Source organism: Triticum aestivum, chromosome 1A (assembly GCF_018294505.1).
Source record: "Triticum aestivum cultivar Chinese Spring chromosome 1A, IWGSC CS RefSeq v2.1, whole genome shotgun sequence".
NCBI lineage: Eukaryota > Viridiplantae > Streptophyta > Magnoliopsida > Poales > Poaceae > Triticum > Triticum aestivum.
The window spans coordinates 4,775,337-4,790,545 of record NC_057794.1 but is presented as its reverse complement, the minus strand read 5'-3'; the positions used below and the strand labels follow the sequence as shown (position 1 = coordinate 4,790,545).

The window sequence follows — 15,209 nt, the reverse complement described above, 5'->3', positions numbered from 1 at the left end:
AACTTCGGGAGGAGGAATTGAAGTGGGCGCTGCGAGCTAAGGTTTGCAAAATCGTCCAAGGGGATGATAACACTTAGTTCTTCCATATGATTACAAATGGAAAACACCACAAGAAGAGGATATTTCAGCTAGAGCAGGACGAAGGGACAATTTTAGGACAAGAGAATCTGAAAGTGTATATCACCAATTACTATAAGCAGTTGTTTGGGCCTTTGGAGGATAACTTTGTGTCCTTAGATGAGTCCAGGGTTGAGGATGTCCCTCAACTTTGCGTCAGACGAGAATGATATTTTGTCTACCCCATTTACGGAGAAAGAGGTGTTTGAGGCCATTTCACAAATGAAAAACAATAAGGCTCCAGGGCCGGATGGTTTTTCGGCGGAGTTTTACAAAAAATGTTGGCATATTATCAAAGGGGATTTGCTTCTGATGTTCCATGATCTATTCTCTGGACAACTTCAGTTGTTTCAACTTAATTTTGGAACGATAAATCTACTCGCTAAGAAAATAGAGGTCGTTCGTATTGAGCAGTGCAGGCCTATCTGTCTTCTTAATGTCAGTTTCAAAAATTTCACCAAGGTTGGGAAGAATAGGCTTACGCAAGTTGCGCACTCTGTAGTGCAGCCGTCCCAAACCGCTTTCATGCCAGACAGAAACATCCTAGAAGGGGCTGTTGTCCTGCAGGAAACGCTCCATGAAATCCACACAAAAAAACTGGACGGAGTTGTTTTCAAAGTGGACTTTGAGAAAGCATACGATAAGGTTAAATGGCCCTTCCTTCAACAGGCTTTGCATATGAAAGGTTTTGATCGGGCCTAGAGACACCAGGTTGACTCTTTTACGCAAAAAGGGAGTGTTGGGATTAAAGTGAATGATGATATAGGTCACTATTTCCAAACACACAAAGGGCTGAGGCAAGAAGATGCGATGTCACCTATCCTATTCAACATAGTGGTCGATATGTTGACAATTCTCATAGGAAGGGCAAAGGATGCGGGTCAGGTAGGTGGCCTCGTCCCGCACTTAGTTGACGGAGGTGTATCCATTCTACAGTATGCCGATGATACTATCATCTTCATGGAGCACGATTTAGCAAAAGCGTGAAACATGAAGCTACTGTTATGCTTATTCAAACAATTGACATGGTTAAAGATTAATTTCCATAAGAGCGAATTGTTCTGTTTCAGGAGAGCTAATGATGACCAAGATGCATACAAACAATTGTTTGGCTGTGAATTGGGGGCTTTACCTTTCACGTATCTAGGTATACCAATTCACCATCGTAAGCTGACCAACAGAGAATGGAAGTGCATTGAGGACCGTTTTGAGAAGAAATTGAGTTGCTGGAAAGGCAAACTGATGTCATACGGAGGACACCTAATTCTTAATAATTCGGTCCTCACGAGTATGCCCATGTTTCTTCTCTCTTTTTTCGAAGTACCGGTTGGAATCCGGAAGAGGTTAGACTTTTATCGATCACGCTCCTTCTGGCAGAGTGATGAACTGAAGCGAAAATACAGACTTGCTAAATGGGATATCATTTGTAGGCCGAAAGACCAAGGGGGTCTAGGTATTGAGAACCTGGAAGTGAAGAACATATGTCTCCTTAGCAAGTGGCTGTTTAAGCTTTCTGTCGAGACAGAGGCCACATGGGCTCAGATTTTGTGAAACAAATACCTCCACTCTAGAACCTTGGCCCAAGTGACAGTGAGGCCGACTGATTCGCCTTTTTGGAAAGGACTGATGAGAGTTAAGTCACTCTTTTTCAATAGGACAAGGTTCATCGTTAGAAGCGGTACTGCTATGAGGTTCTGGGAGGATACGTGGCTGGGGGAGACGCCCCTAGCACTCCAATATCCTTCTTTGTATAACATTGTTCAGCATAAAGACGCTTACGGTTTAGCATAAAGATGCTTACATCGCAACATTACTTCAATCCACTCCACTCAATATTCAATTTCGGAGGACGCTAGTGGGTAACCAGTGGGAAGCCTGGCTTAATCTTGTGAGAAGATTGATGGACATCCAGTTGTCTCAACAACCCGATAAATTATACTGGAAACTAACTAAGAATGGAGAGTTCTCGGTTAAATCCATGTATTTGGATGTGATTAACTCTAGCGTGATTCCTAGATCGAAACATGTTTGGAAAGTTAAAGTACCTTTGAAAATCAAAGTGTTTATGTGGTTTGTGCATAAACAAGTTATTTTAACAAAGGATAATTTGGTAAAATGCAATTGGACAGGATCTACAAGATGTAGTTTCTGTGACCAACATGAATCAGTCAAACACCTCTTTCTTGACTGTCCTCTGGCAAAAATTAGGTGGCGGTCGGTTCACATAACTTTCAACATTACTCCACTGACTTCTATCAACACGTTATTTGGGACGTGGCTTGATGGGATAGATACTGCTACAGCGAGACACATTCGTGTGGGAGTATGTGCTTTATTGTGGGCAGTTTGGAACTGCAGAAATGATTTGGTCTTTAACAGAACAACAAACATTCATTTTTTGCAGGTTATCTTCAGAACCACTGCGTTGATCCGTATGTGGTCGCTACTCACAACGATGGTGGCCATGGAGCGTTTGGTTACTAGGTCTACCCGATGGGAGATGGTAGCACGGGATATTTTCAATCGGTTTGGATGACGGCCGTGTAATAGGATAGGCATGTAGTGCTCCTACCTTTTGCCAGCCGGTTGTGGCCTTTCTTTTTTCTGCTTTGCTCTTCGTGAGCCTTTTTTGTATTTCTTTGTTCGAGACTTGAAGACTTTTGTTGAACCTTTTGCTTATTAATTATATTGGCCGTATGCATCATTCCGATGCAGAGGCTGGGGCGATACCCCCTTTTCGGAAAAAAAATCCATTCTTGAGCCAAGGCTCATCTACACCCGGTCAACAAAACATTTCATAAATAATTCAAGAAAATACAAAAATTATGCACGTTAGATAATTTGGTGTGTGAGGTGCGCTCCGAATTTTAGATCATTTGGACATATTAGTAGCTCTTAGCAAAAACGACAAATTGAGTCAGAACAATGCATCAATAGTAAAAAAAAAAATACATATCCCAAATTTATATTTTTTCTGAGAGCAACTCAGATGTTCAAATGATCTAAATTTGGAGCGCATCTCACGCACCAAATTATCTACCATGCAAAAAACAGAAAATTTAAAATTTTCTACTATTTGTTTTGAATTTTTTTTCTTTATCGAGGGTGCAGATGAGCCTGGGCACTGAATCGCTGCTCTCCATTCTCGTGGAGTTTAAATGAGCTGCAGTCATCCCAGCCCTTTTGCACATCTTAGTTTCTTGATTGTTTTTTGAAATTTGTAAAAAGTACATTAATTATAATGACAAAAATAAAAAATAAAGTTCAAATATTCATGTGTTATAAATATCATCCAAGAAAATAAAATATTTTTTAAAATCATGTAATTTTTAAAAACATTCATTATTCACATATCAATTATATTAAGAAACGTCTACTAAATACAAGCTCTTAAAATTTTCTGTGAATACAAGAATTTACATTTTTTAGACATTTTATACACTTGTGGGTTATATTCAATTTATTCGATATTAATAATTTTAACTGTTCATGCTTGTATTTAAATTATACAAGATATTCACAGTGTTTATGTAATCTAAATATAAGCCACGAGTGAATATTATAAAAAAGTAAAAATAAAAATTCTGAATAATTATAAAAAATTATAATTATATAAACATTTTCTTGGTAACATAACTATAATTTATAAGTGTATATAATTATTCAAATGTTTGTGTAATAAAAATAACATTCATTAATATTAAATATTAAATTTATTTTTATTCTAAATTATACAAACATTTTCATATTTTGTCAATATTATATTAATTATATGATATTTAAATAATAGATGAACATTTTTAAAAGTTACCCCAATATTTTCTAAATAAGTTATCTTATGTCTTTGTATAATATTTGTAGCACACAAATATTTGAACTTTGTTTGTATTATTGTCATTATATTTTACGTACTTTTTACAAAAAAAAACAATAACATGTGTAAAATGGGCCGCACTTACTATGTGCCATTTAAACCCCGCGGGCATGTTCCTTTATGTCACAATTTACCCTTTTATCATTACTTTATATACATCAAAACGTGAATTGGGGCAATGGCTTCCTTGTCGTGTTGGCTATATTGGGGTCTCCTGTTCCAGTACCACTTTTGTTTTGTCAATTTTACCTTTCTACTAACAGGTGTGACCAGGGCCAGTCTTGAGATTTTGGGGGCCCAGGGCGAAACCAAAACTTGGGGCCCTTAGTATAAACAATATTGTAATAATAATGACTATGTATGTATATGAAATTTTATGAATAAACGCTTAAATGCATCCAAACAATATACATATAAAAAATACATTTTGTTCTAATATATCAGATAATTATACATGTTGCCTTTTAAAAATTATGACAGTCTTCAATGCAAAGTCACTTATGAAGGGGTCGACGTCAATCTCTTCCAGTAAATTCGTGCTGATGCATAGTGTTAGCAAACTATTTAAAATCTCTTGAGTCATCGTTGATCTCAAATAGTTCTTCAATAATTTTAACTTTATTGTAAATAAGATGATAAGCTTTAGATTATAGAAGCATTAGGATAAAAATTGACTTCCCTCGTGTGCTAGAAAAACACAATAGTATACATTGCACCATCTGAGAAAGCGAATTTCATAATCTTTAGTTAAAAAAGCAAAACTGGATGTGCATCAACACTAGCAGATTGTGTATATATGTGCACCTGTTGAAATAACTGTAATCCCAGGAGAACTTACATTTTTATCACCGGTATTGATGTCAACATTTCCTCCTGTTCTGATTCAGAATTCCCATCAATTTGTTCCTCTTACTCCACAACAACTATTGTAATTCACCATCTGAGTTCAATGAAGCACTAGTATTACTCTTGAAAATTTTATCAAGAGCACATCTCTGACTGTATCAAGTCATCCACACACTAATGGAATGAAAGGTTGATCGGTGCCAACTATGCATCATATATCCGAAGAATAAATTACGTAATAGTAAGTACTCCCTCTGTAAACAAATATAAGAGTGTTTAGATTACTATTTTAGTGATCTAAACGCTCTTATATTTCTTTACGGGGGGAGTACTAAACATACAGGGAGCAGAGACTGGGGAACAGTAATAATATAGCGTACTACCTTGGATGGATCCAATCAGCTTTGGTTGTAGGGCCTTCAGCGATGAGCCGATGACGCGATGTGGACTCGCATCTGGCTGTAGCAATCGGCGAATCAGCGATGTGTGTGTCTGCATGCTCAGTGCTTGAAGGCGAGAGAGCAAAGCGGCTTCGCGTACCGAGTACTGAACCGGCCCCAGGAACAGAAATCGGCATCGACGAGACGGCGAGCTAGGGATCAGAATTAGGAATGACATTACGAGAAAAGGAACATGATGCTGTTGCCGTATTTATTATCGCGAAAAGAACGGCGTAGGATCTGGGATTGCTTCGTCAAGGAATAGGAAGAATCGCTATGTTTGCCATTGACTGGGCCACGGCCCATAGTTTCTTACTAACCTGTAGGCAGCACACTTGGGGAGGGGCCCCTGGACGTTGGGGGCCCGGGGTGGCCGCCCCCTGCCCCCCCTCAGGGCCGGGCCTGGGTGTGACCCACTGGCCACATCTATGCAAGCCATCCCGTTCCGTCGTGGCTAGCACCATATTTGCAAGCTTGGTGCCAAGTTTTGGAACTGCTTATCTGTTTGCAATTGTAGCTACTAAAGTGAACATCCATGCCAAGGTTAACCACACATGGTGCAATTAGCCATAACTCCTTAAGCCTCACTTTACTGGTACTTCAGTTGAACTCAAGTTTCACACTTGTTAATTCTACATGAACAAGTAGTTAATATAGATGATTGAGGTTGTGGTTAGGATTGAACAGCTAAACATCCCATGAAAGTCACAATGAACAAGCAATGTTGTGCAAACAATAATTTTGTTTGCCTTTATTCCAAAGTTTGAACTTGTACTGGTTGGAGTCGCACATATGATGGTGCACAACATTTTTTTTTCATTGCTACACCGATTGTCCAATCGAGTAAACAATGAAGGTCCACCTGTGTGGTAGTACAACTCTTGTCATTTCATTGTCCACAGCTGCAGGCAGTCATGCTACCAAAATATGCAGTAATGGTGTAGCAATCAGACGGGACATGCACGTTGCATAACATAGGCAGGATCTGAATCGCAAGTGACCTAACCAACTTAAACTGGGCTAGTTGCTGAGGTAGGATAAAGCCCTGGCCCAGTGGCTATTGAGGTTGCATGGGCATTCCCTGGCCCAATTGTGGTGGGTTGAGGCTGGCCAAAACCTCTATCAACCTGTTGTTGTTGTCGTCGTTGTTGTTGTTGCACGATGATGGCATGCACAGGGCTTTGGATGGCCAGGCATCAAGACTGCTCATGGATATGTGCAAGTTGGCGACAGCATTCTTGTCGCTTCAACTGGCAGCTATTCTGTTGCGAGGTCTTTGGTCAGAGGAACGGGATCATCGAATGGAGTGACGACACCTTCTCCTCCGGGTTGCACTGCTGCAAGAGGAATTCCTTGCACAAGTTCAGTCGTTGTCTTTCCTCTACACAAGGTTGTTGTTGTGCCAATGGTTGCTCTTTCGGTTATGGTTGTTGTGTAAATGGTTGTTGATATTGGTAAAATGGTTGTTGTTTCGGGAATTGTGGTTGTTGATGAGGTTGCGGGAATGTTTGTTGTTGCTGTGGAAATTGTTGTTGTGGCGGTTGCTGCGGAAATAGATGTTGTTGGGGAAGTGGTTGTTGTTGCAGGTGTTGTGGTTGCTGCAACGGAAATGGTTGTTATGGCTCTTGCGGCGGGAATGGTTGTAGCGGGGGAAGTGGCTGCTGTTGTGGAAATGATTGGTGTGGCCTTTCTAAGTCATGGACGCTAGGGTCGAGCTGCGCAGTGGCGGTGATGCTGATCGTTGTGGCAACCAGGAGGGCAAAGACCAAGAAGATCTTCATGGTGGATTTGTGGTTACGCTTGACTGTTTAGTTTGGATGCTTGCGCTCTAAATATGTGAAGGATGGATGATGGAAGGGGGTCTTCATGATGTATGGCTATTTATAGCTGACATGAAATGATATATTTTCATCTTTACATTTGCTTTCTTCTAAAGTTCTAATACTCTTATGAAACTAATCCCTTGGTATGTTTTGTTTGGTGGAGTTACTTGCAAGTGTAATTTTGGATTGAGCGGCAAAGTCGCTTTGGTATGTACCTTCTGTTTGTATGGCCAGCGGTTCAACGACATCCCACAACTGTCTTGGAGAGTGGAGACCAAAGCGCAGGGCAAGTTTCAGGGTTCTCCCGCAGTTATCAAATGCCGTGTTGTCATGAATCAAGATGGCAATGGGGCCCCGAAACCCACTTCCCCGTGGGTTTTTACCCTATTAGGGGACGGGGATGGGCGTCTTTTCATCCCCGCGGGGCTGTTGTTGGGTACATTATACAACCCGACACGTTTCGTGGGTTTGCACCCGTTTCGGTAGTCTCCGAACCCGAAACCCAGCAAACCCGACAAAATACATTTTTTTACCAAGATCTGATCCTACGCGGCCCAACCCAAAGCTACCGAGCCCCCACCCCCAACATAGAAGGCCAAACCAACCCCTCGCTGGGTGGCCAGTATCGCTTGCTCCGTCTCGTTTGTGCTCGTGATTTGTGAACCAAGAATTCTATTTTAGAACTTGTGTAATTGCACATGTTGTTGAACCATGTATGGCTGAAATACGATCATCCTTGTTGCTGTAATCTAATCATCTTTGTTGCTGAAATGTGGTATCATGCTGCTGAAATACACTCTATATAGTTGTCGAACCATCTACTATTGTTTTTTGTTGAAATTTCCTCAAGTTATGCTGCTGAAATATACTTGTTTTGCTGCTGAAATGTTATTCTTTGTCGCTACTATGTTTGTTTAAATATTTTGATTTTCTCGTGGGTTCCCCGTGGGTTCCCTGAAACCCGATGGGTTTAGGGGACGGGCGGGAAACTATCCCCGCACACAGTGATGGGGACGGGGACGGGTTTACGATTTTCTCGTGGGGATGGGTTTAAGAAGGCAAAATCCGATGGGTTTCGTCCTCGTTGCCATCTTGAGTCTTGTAGGACTGTATCGAATTAAACAGAAGTGGTTGGTCAGGATCACAGAATCATCAAAAAACATTGCAAAAGAATGGCGAAGTGAACTGCGTTAAGCTCATCTGAGGGATTTTGGTGTGATTTGCGTTGGAAGCGGCAATCCTTTCACACCACAGCTGCTCCTGCTCCCCACCACGGCCCGCTCACCTCCTCCCAATGTGTGCATCGCAGGGTCGCCGTATCCAGCCGACCGGCAGATTGATGCGGGAGGTCATCAACAGCCGCGGCGGACACATGGTGAAACGGCACTGCCTGCACGCGTGGTAGTTGGCCTAAGAGACCAGCCGGTGCTGTGGTCACTTGGCGTGCACGCATCGTCCAGTTCACCTCGGGCTAGCTGGCTCATCCCCCGATCAACCGGGAGCCACAGGACTGTGGCCAGTGAACCCACGGTGGCTCATCAGACTACGAGGAGGGTTGGCACTGCTCGTTGCCCGTCGGAGGTGTGGATCCCGTGCTCCCGGCTTGACGGTGGCCATCGTAAGGCTCTAGACGGACACCATGGATGGGCTGCAGCCGCGCGTTCGGAGGTGGCCGTCAAGCGGCTCTCGACGGAGGTGGTTCAAGATGGCAATGGGGCCCCGAAACCCGCGTCTCCATTTGTTTTTACCTTATTAGGGGACGGGGATGGGCATCTTTTCATCCCCGCGGGGCTGTTGTTGGGCACATTATACAACCCGACACGTTTCGTGGGTTTACACCCGTTTCGGTAGTCCTCGAAGCCGAAACCCGGCAATACCCGCGAAATTACATTATTTTTATTATCACCGTAGTCATCTTACCCCCGAAATCTAAGAGGCCTTGATGTGTTCACAAGATTGGATAAGAAACAAATATAAAGGTGTGTCTTTCTTTACATATCATCATAAAGTTTATCATTATCTTGCTGCAATGTTTCATAAGATGTTCATTACTACTTATATGATTCTCATATATGCTGACAATGAATAAGGACAAAGCTTTTGAAGTTGTCTTCAAGACATTCAAGAGGGAATGCAGCTGAAGTACAAGTACTTGCAAATTTCATATACTAATCTGCATATTTTTCTCATGTTTAACTTTAGCTTGAGCGAGTTTTGATCTTCTCTAGTACTTGGCACTTTGATTTGGCATTGGAAGATTTGAAGATGATTGTTTGGAGGCTTGGAGATGTGAAAGATGCCATAATGATTCCAACTTTAAAGTGATTTGTGAACTAAAAGTTCTATTTCAGAACTTATATAGCTGTTGAACCATCTACTATTGTTTTTTGTTGAAATTTACTCAATTTATGCTGCTGAAATGTGCCTGTTTTGCTGCTAAAGTGTTATTCTTTGTCACCACTATGTTTGTTTAAATATTTTGATTTTATCGTGGGTTCCCCGTGGGTTCCCTGAAACCCGATGGGTTTAGGGGACGGGCAGAAAACTAGCCCCGCACACGGTGATGGGGACGGGGACGAGTTTATGATTTTTTCGTGGGGATGGGTTTGGGAAGGCAAAACCCGATGGGTTTCGTCCCCGTTGCCATCTTGAGTCATGAAGGCTGCAATCTAGCTTTGTTCCAGTTTATGCGACTTATGCGGTGAAAGCTTTATGTCTGACTAGAAAACTCAACTGGCATGTTCAGATAATTGGTCACACTGTACCAAAAATCAATCAGGATTCTGATTGTTTTATATGTTAGTAGAACATGTGACTGGTGAGAAGCTGAATATTTTCTGCTAATTCTCATTATGTGCTGTGCTATTTTCTAATATTATGTTCCCTGAACTTAATAGCTTCTTTTTCTTTATTGAAGGAGGCATATTCTACGCCCGTCCTTCCATTTGATATTCTTGCTGAGAAACCTCCGCAGCAGAAATTTGAATTGGTTAGTTATCATATCGCTGCATTCAGTTCAAAACGAAACCTTTCATGATTCTAATATTTGGATATGCTATATCTTTGGTGCTGACACTTCACTCATTGGTATCCACCTTAATTTGGCACATGGAACATTTCAGGCTAAGGTAGTTTCACTATACTCTGTTCTTGGACCAACTTATCTAGTATTACATCCAAATAGGAAGCCTGAATCAACCGTCATTTAGCGACTGACGGATCAACCATTCATCTGCAGAGCATTGTTGGGAAATATGGGACGTTGGCATCTGTTGTTTCCTTTGTTGGCGTGTTTATCTACCTGGTCGCAAGCCCATCGAAATCTGGTGATGCAAAAGCAGACAAGAAGAGGCGCTGAAACTGTCTAGTTATACTCCATGTACCCTAATAATGGCTAAAGTAACCAGGATCGTACAAGCAACGCAATTTTGGCTGTTGTACTTAACCATCTCAGATGGGATCTTAACTGGCTAAATTTAGACAGAGTTATGTTTTGTAGAACATATTTTTTCTTCTGAATGGATAGTTGCACAATATCCTTTGTAGTGAACAGCTGCAAAATATTTTCTGTCCACTTAAGTTCATTTTCGTGGAGAAATATTTATTGAACACACTTTCAGAAAGGAAGATGCTGGAGTATAAGGATAGAAGCAGCTGATCTTTACAATAAAATCTAACGTATACTATTTATTTAGAATCAGATACAAGAAGCAGATCATTCAAGATTTTCACACAACTCCTTAGCATTGCCATCAAAGTGTTGAATAGCAATTAGTCTTCACAACTTACTTTAGTAGTACAATATTTATTAGAAAAGGATTGCTACAGACTTACCTATATGCACTACATTCCTTCCTATTGCGTGCAATAATATCAACTAGTTATACAGGCTGACAAGTGTAGAGTAAAATCAACTAGTACAATCATCAACACGGAAATTAGATGGGGAAGATGTGCAAAAGAAAAATGATGGATTGTAGTTTCTGTTGGAGAATACTGCTAGACACTAGGTTGATTTTATTTAAACGTAGGTTAACCTCTGCATCATTGTGATGCACACAACCATATTTATTAATTATTCAGTAGAATATAAAACAAAGGCAACCATGGTCAAACCATTACAAGATATGAAATAAAACTAAGTCGACTTCTTCGGCAGCAGTGTTTTCAAGAAGGGAAATATGTCCTCGCGCAATCGTAGCGACGAGCACATGGTTGAGAGGTTCCCTAGCGACGGCGCGGCGACGAACGGCTTCGTCCGCCGCCATCTCCAAGAGCCAGAGGCGTGCCTCCTCTACGAGGCCGAGTATCCGGCGCCCCCGAACATGCGTGTGCCGGGTACGTGGAGGCTGAGCGCCGCCGGCGTCCCGGTGCCACCGGTGCCCGAAGGGCGGCACGGCGGGCCGAGATCGCCCGCATCCGCTCGTCCCTGCCGCCGGAGCAGCGGAACAAGTCAAGGTACGCCGCCGACAACCACACGATGTGGACCATGTACTTCGCGCGCCACCGTGAAGAACAGATCGCCTCCACCAACGGCGTCATCCCCTGCGGTCACATTAACGCCGACGGGCGGCGCGAGTGGTGGGGCGTGCTAGGCCGCACGCTCGAGGCCGTCCTCGACTACATCGAGACCGCCAACTGCCGCGCCTCGAGTACCCGCCTCGCCCGTCCTTCTCTCGCCACCGTGGCAGCTCCTGGACGCCACGGCGAATGGAGCCAGGGGCGTCCTCGTCGTCGGGCTCCGACTCCGTCTGCTCCGGCTCACCGGCACTCTGCCCCGTCAAGCCGGAGCCGGAGGAGACGATGCTCCGGCGCCGCACCCGCAGCGGCGCCCTTGTCATCAACGAGGGTTCCCGTCCCTCCCCACGCTCCCTCTGCCTAGTCCGGACGAACCCCGAGCCGGGTGAGGGAGTCCTGGATTAGGGGGTCTCCGGACAGCTGGATTATATTCTTTGGCCGGACTGTTGGACTATGAAGATACAAGATTGAAGACTTCGTCTCGTGTCCGGATGGGACTCTACTTGGCGTGGAAGGCAAGCTTAGGCAATACGGATATGTATATTTTCTCCCTTATAACAGACCTTGTGTAACCCTAGCCCCCTCCGGTGTCTATAAGCCGGAGGGTTTTAGTCCGTAGGACAACATACAATCATACCATAGGCTAGCTTCTAGGGTTTAGCCTCTTCGATCTCGTGGTAGATCAACTCTTGTAATACTCATATCATCAAGAATAAATCAAGCAGGACGTAGGGTTTTACCTCCATCAAGAGGGCCCGAACCTGGGGAAAACATCGTGTCCCCTGCCTCCTATTACCATCCGGTTTAGACGCACAGTTCGGGACCCCCTACCCGAGATCCGCCGGTTTTGACACCGACATTGGTGCTTTCATTGAGAGTTCCTCTGTGCCGTCGCCAGAAGGAAGGATTTCTGGTCTCGTCTTTAAAGACGGTACTACTGTTAGGGGAGCTTTGGCTGTCGGCCAAACTCTCCGGCTAGGCGGTTTCATCATGACCGCCTGTTCGGCCGCCGCGCCGACGATGGCTTCTCGGGTCATCAAAAACAGCCTCCACGTCAAATCGGCACTCGCCGAACAGATGGATCCAGTGGAGCTCGCCTCCTTAAACGAGCTCTTGGATCGCATCGCCGCCTTGGGAGTCGCTACGGACTATGACCGGATTGGGTTTAAACCCGATCAAAGGGAGATTAACTCTCCAACGGTCACCCATCATATTGCGGTGATGGAGGAACAATGCGGCGACCTTTCCTCTATCTTGAGGACCAACTATGTCCGGATTCCCGAGCTCTCCGAGCTGGACGCCCGTTCGCGGGAGGACAACATCCAATCCCTGAACTTAGAGTCAGGCAGCGGGCCAGGATTATCGGGTAGCACCCCAGAACCGGAACTTCCAAAATTAGGAACTCCTCGGCCCCTGGATCCCAGATCGGGTAAGGGTTAGAATTCAATTCCACGCACCCACCCAAACATAAACGATCTTTCCCACATCAGGCAAGAGCCCCATGAAACAGTACATCATTACTGGGCCAGATTCCTCGTTCTATTGAACAAGGTTAAGGACTGTCACCTGGAAGATGCAGTCTCACTTTTCTGCAATAATTGCACGGACAAGGGAATCCTTAACGCCCTAAGTCGCCGTGACATATCACGCTTCGCTGACTTGGCGTCCATAGTACGAAAGTACTGTGAGATGGAAAGCGCCTGGAAAACCGAAACGAAATTTTGGGATAATCCGGCTCTGAATATACACCCAGTCTGAAGTAAAAGGGTGCACTATCATAAGACACCCCGAGCCAGTTGTAAAGAAACAAAAACCCTCTACAGGGCATGGAACCGTACTAGAGGGATGGCTCAACGAACCCTGCAAAATTCATAGTACAGCGGATATAATACCAACGCACAGCCTCAGAGCATGTTGGATACTCCGGCAGGTGGCAAAAAGTGGTGAGGATCTTCTTATCCCAAATACCACAGACCACCATCCCGTGGATAACAATACGGTGTTAACAGTGTTTGAGACCTTCGCGTCAAATAATAGGCACAAGCGAACACTCCGCGGCATGGCCGAAATCTGCCACGTAGTAGTAATAAATCCATGGAGTGACACGGCTATTACCTTCAATGCCAGTGACGAACCTAAATTCTGAACAGCCCGAGCACCAGGCGCACTGGTCCTCAGTCCAATCGTGGACGGCTTTCGACTCACCAAAGTACTCATGGACGGCGGCAGCGAACTAAACCTCATTTATGAGGAAACTCTTCAAAAGATGGAAATAGATTGGAACCACATCTAGCAAAGTAGCACAACCTTTAGAGGAATTATCCCCAGTTGAGAAGCACGTTGTGCTGGGAAAATCACACTAGACGTGGTATTCGGCACGCCGTATAACTACAGGTCCAAAGAAATAACATTCCAAGTGGCCCCATTCAGCAGTGGCTATCACGCTCTTTTAGGATAGGAGGCATTTACAATCTTTCAAGCCGTACCCCATTACGGGTACATGAAGCTTAAAATGCCCGGGCCCAACGGAATCATCACTCTCGCCAGTGATCCGGACACAGCGCTCCATGCCGAAAACAAAATAGCCGCATTGGCCCTCGAGGCATTATCCGAAGCTCTCTCGGCCAAGGAATTAACCACGCTACGATCCACGGTGGACAGGGACGACGTGATACTCGACAAGAGATCGAAGTCCACCTCTTTTAAACCAGCAGATGAAATAGTCAAATTCCAAGTCCACCCAACGGACCATACAAAAACAGCCTCTATCGGGGCACAGTTAAACTCCGATGTGGACACCCCATTATGAGAGTTCCTGCGCGAGAACTGGGACATATTCGCCTGACATCCCTCAGACATGACAGGAATCCCACGTAGGCTGGCCGAGCATAGCCTCAATATCCTAAAGGGATTTAAGCCGGTCAAGCAAGCTCTTCAGCGTTTCTCCGAATTTAAGAGACAGGCCATGGGAGAGGAACTAGCCAAGTTATTGGAGGCCAGATTCATCAGAGAAATAAAACACCCAGACTGGCTAGCAAACCTGGTGATGGTATCAAAGAAGAACAAATCCTGGCGCCTTTGTGTCAATTTCAAAGACCTCAATAAAGCTTGCCCAAAGGATCCCTTCCCCCTCCCACGCATCGATCAAATCATTGATGCTACCGCAGGAGACGAGTCATTGTGTTTCCTCGACGCATACTACGGTTACCACCAAATCAAGATGGCGGAGTCCGACCAAGCCGCAACGGCATTCATCACACCATACGGTCCCTTCTAGTTTAACACAATGCCTTTTGAGATCAAAAACGCCGGCGCAACATATCAGCGCATGATTCAGACATGTCTGGAGAAACAAATCGGCAAAACAGTAGAGGCATACGTAGACGATGTGGTCGTCAAAACCAAACACGTCGACTCTTTGATAGACGACTTGAGGCTCACATTCGACAACCTCCGAACATACGACATCAAGCTCAATCCGGAAAAATGCGTTTTCGGCGTACCAGTCGGAAAGCTCCTGGGTTTCATTTCTCCAGTAGAGGTATTGAAGCTAATCCAGCCAAAATCCGAGCTTTATCATAGTTGGCTACC

General features: G+C 44.2%; 1 pseudogene; it reads right to left on the bottom strand.

The window, feature by feature from the left end:
- Window positions 1–6,166: 6,166 nt before the first annotated feature.
- On the bottom strand, window positions 6,167–7,058 carry LOC123062760 (gamma-hordein-3-like; annotated as a pseudogene).
- Between the last annotated feature and the right edge of the window lie 8,151 nt (window positions 7,059–15,209).